At 38.4% G+C, this 4,211-nt stretch overlaps 1 pseudogene; it reads left to right on the top strand.

The window, feature by feature from the left end:
- Window positions 1–226: 226 nt before the first annotated feature.
- LOC140628077 (small nuclear ribonucleoprotein G pseudogene) lies at window positions 227–453 on the top strand (annotated as a pseudogene).
- The last annotated feature ends 3,758 nt before the right edge of the window (window positions 454–4,211 follow it).

Here is a 4,211-nt window from a genome sequence, read left to right as displayed (position 1 = left end):
TACCCTCAGGGCACAGCGTGTGTCTGTCTGTATGCACAGATGTATACATACACACACCCAACAACTTCCCTTCTTGCCAATCACATCAAGTTTTGACTCCCCTCCAAAATCTGCATGCCCATGTCAAATCCCCAGAGCACTATTTGTTTTAGAAATAATTATAGTAGTAGTTATTTTAAAAATAATTCATCCAGGGGGGCATCTGTGAGCTCGCTGAGTTGATGCCATGAGCAAGGCTCACCCTCCCAAGTTGAAAAAAATTTATGGACAAGAAATTATCATTGAAATTGTGACAGACATGTCCAAGGAATATTGCAAGGGTTCGATCCGTTCATCAATCTTGTGATAGATGAATGTGTGGAGATGTCAACTAGCGGGCAACAGAACAATATTGGAATGGTGGTAATACGAGGGAATGGCATCATCATGTTAGAAGCCTTGGAATGAGTATAAACAATGGGCATGTTTATCAGAAGAGGAAAACTGCTTCCGCATGTCCCCTGTCCATGGTACCTGTTTTACTACAATATAAAAATCAGGTCACCTGCATTTTCATGTTGAACTTTTTTATTAAATAAACTTTTATAATAGTCAGAAATAATAATAATTCATCCAGGGTTTATCAATATTATTTCTAGGAGGATTTGTTTCTTAGAAGACCACTCTTTCATACCAGATGTGAAACCTAACCTGGTGTACTTCTTATTTACTCAATTGCTTTTCTCTCTGAATGCCATTAACTTCAGTAGTATTCAAAAGTACTAAAAATAGCATTCTTTTGGTCACAGTTGCTGACTAGTTAAAGGATCAGATCTTGCATTTGATCCCTTAGCAAAGTACATTCCTAGCATAAACAAACTTTACGTTCATTCCCCTTTCCTGACCTCATGACAGTACAGTCACATCACATAAACAGCCATTTTCAAGGTCATACTATGAATTTATGGCAGATGAGTCGAGGTTTCTTAAATGCCTAATGAATTTATCAGCAACCTTCAGTCAAGGGAGATAAACTGACAAACCATTTCTTTTTTTTTTTCTAAGATTTTATTTATTTATTTATCCATGAGAGAGAGAGAGAGGCAGAGACATAGGCAGAGGGAGAAGCAGGCTCCACGCAGGGAGCCCAATGCAGGACTCGATCCCAGGACCCCAGGATCACTCCCTGGGCCGAAGGCAGATGCTCAACCCCTGAGCCACCCAGGTGTCCCATGACAAACCATTTTTTTAGTGGCCTCCCACTTTGACTCTGGGGTTATTCCTGTGACTTGTTTTAGCCAATTAGATATTTGCAAAAATGACGCAAATAGAGGCTTGAAAAGTGCTGTTGGGCTTATTTTCTCTGGATTTTCTGCCGAGAGAACATGACCAGGCTAGTTACGTGGAGCACAGCTGCATCATCCCAGTCAGCTCTGATGAAAAAATTGTAGGTCAGCCAGAGCCATCTGATTCCCAGTTATGAATGAGTGTCGCTAAGATTAATTCAGCCCAGCCTAGTTTAGCTGCACCCTATATTCTTGTGAGTTAAGGAAATGATTATCACATTGCCACAGGGATTTGTGATTGGTTATTTTGCAGCATTACTGTGGCTAAAGGTATTTGATACACGTATATTATTTTATCCTTACAATTCTCTATGTGCCTCTGGCTTGAAGTCTCTCATGAGGCTTCTTGATGGGGAAAGGAGCCATCAGTTTCCAAAGTTATTTATATGACTGTTTGGAGGCCTCCGTTCCTTACTACAGGGAGCTCTTTGCAGGGATGCCTCATAAAGGACAGATTGATTCTATCAGCTTGCTTCCATCAGAGTAAGAGATCTAAGAGAGGGAGGGTGACAATGCTCAAGGTGGAAGACACAAGCTTTTTTGTTCTTACAAACTTTTCCCCCAGCTCTATTGAAATATAATTGATATATAACACTGAGACAGTTTAAGGTGTACAATGTGTTGATTTTATACACTGATCTGTTGCAGTAGGATTACCACCATAGCATTATAGCTAACACATCCAACACATTGCGTAATTCCATTTCTTCTTGTGGTGAGACCATAAGGTCTACACTCTTAGCAGCTTTGAAGTGCATAATTCAGTATTGGTAACTGCAATCACTGTGCTGTACATTAGATCCCCAGAATGTATTCATCTTCTAACTGGAAGCTTGTAGTCTTTGACCAACATCTCCCTATTCCCCACACTCCTCAGCCCCAGCTAACCACCATTCTACTGTCTATTTCTACAAAGTGAGCTTTTATTTTTTATTTTGATTCTACATAAATACTTGACATTTGAATGGGCAAAGATTTTTTTAAAGAGGTCACAAAAAGAACTAACTATAAAATCTAATAAATTGAACTACAACAAAATGAAGAATTGTTAATCAAGGGCAAGAAGAGGCAAGAAACAGAGAAAAGATGTTTGTGATATGTACACTTGACAAGGGTCTAGTATCCAGCTATATAAAACATTTGTAGGTAGTGGTAAGGAGAGACAGATACAACATCATGGGCAAAATACCTAAACAGGCACTTGAATTGAAATAATAAACAAATGGACAATAATTATATGAAAAAGTGCTCAAATGCATTAGTCATAAAAGCAATGCTGGAGTGCCTGGGTGGCTCAATTGGTTAAGCATCTGACTCTTGATTTTGGCTCAGGTCATGATCTCAGGGTTGTGAGATCAAGCCCCGCCAAAGAGCTCCGCCTGGGTATGGAGCCTGCTTAAGATTCTCTCTCTCCTTCAACACCCCTCCCCCTTACTGCTCATGCATGTGTGCACACATTCTTAAAAAAAAAAAAAGGCAAATTAAACCCTTGATATAATACCACTATATAGACACCAGACAGATTAAACCAAATAGCAATATTGAGCATTGATGAAGATCTATGGCAACAATAAATACTATCAATTAGTTATATGACTATGTAACATTATAATAAATATATGAAATTATTTTGAAAGTTGTTTCAAAAATGTAGAAGCATTATGTATAATTACATTATGATAGTCAAAAATTAGAAGCAACTCATGCAAAAATACTAGAGTGAATACATAAATTGTAAGATAGTCCTGTAATAGAATACAACATAACAAAGAAAAAACCGCTCCTGGGGTACCTGGGTGGCTCAGTCTGTTAAGTGTCCGAGTCTTGGTTTCCATTCAAAGAATGATCTCACAGTTGTGAATTGAGCCCTGCATCAGGCTCTGTCCCCAATTCTCTCTCCTTCCCCCTCCCATCTGTCTGTCTCTCTCTCAAATGAATAAATAAAATCTTTAAAAAACTGTTCCTGCAGCAACACAGATGAATATCACAATTGTGCAATACAGGGCAAACAAAGCTAGGCACAAAAGAGTGTATGTTGTGTAACATTTACATGAACTTCTAAAAAAGGAAGATCCACTCTATGGTAATAGAAATAAGAATAGTGATTTACTTTTTTTTTTAAGATTTTATTTATTCATGAGAGACACAGAGAGGCAGAGACCTAGGCAGAGGGAGAAGCAGGCTCTATGCAGGGAGCCCAGTGCAGGACTTGATCCTGGGACTCCGGGATCACGCCCTGAGCCCCCTGAGCCAAAGGCACATGCTCAACCACTGAGACACCCAGGCAACCTGATAGTGATTTACTTTTGTGGAGGAAGAGAAAAGTGTTCATTAATGACAGGGATAAGGCATGAGGTAGACATTTTGTGTGTGTAACATGTTAAGTGTTGGTGTGAGGGTGGTTCTATGGGTGTATTCACCTTTCAGGTTTTTTTCAGCAATATGTTCTGGTTTGTGCACTTTTCCATAGGTTATTATATTGGAATTAATTTTTTTTGTGTAATAGCTTGGTAATGGAAGGATGGACCAGTCAAAATGAAAAGTTAGGACTATTGGATATCAATATTAAAAAAATAAAATTGTATCTATATTTCACATATAATTCACAAGTGAATTCCATTTGTATGAGAAGTCTGAATTTGAACATTTTAAAATGTAAAATTACAAACTCAATACACTAAAAATATCTCCAATTAAATAAGGAGGAATTTCTTTTCATTTGTTTTTTTTAGGTTAAATTTATTTTTTTTGTGTGTATTCTTTTATTGGAGTTCAATTTGACAACATAGAGTATAACACCCAGTGCACATCCTGTGAAGTACCCCCTCAGTGTCTGTCACCCAGTCACCCCGTTCCCCCCCACACCTCCCCTTCCACTACCCCTTG

Source organism: Canis lupus, chromosome X (genome assembly GCF_048164855.1).
Source record: "Canis lupus baileyi chromosome X, mCanLup2.hap1, whole genome shotgun sequence".
Taxonomy (NCBI): Eukaryota; Metazoa; Chordata; class Mammalia; order Carnivora; family Canidae; genus Canis; species Canis lupus.
This window is presented reverse-complemented; position numbering and strand designations above follow the sequence as displayed.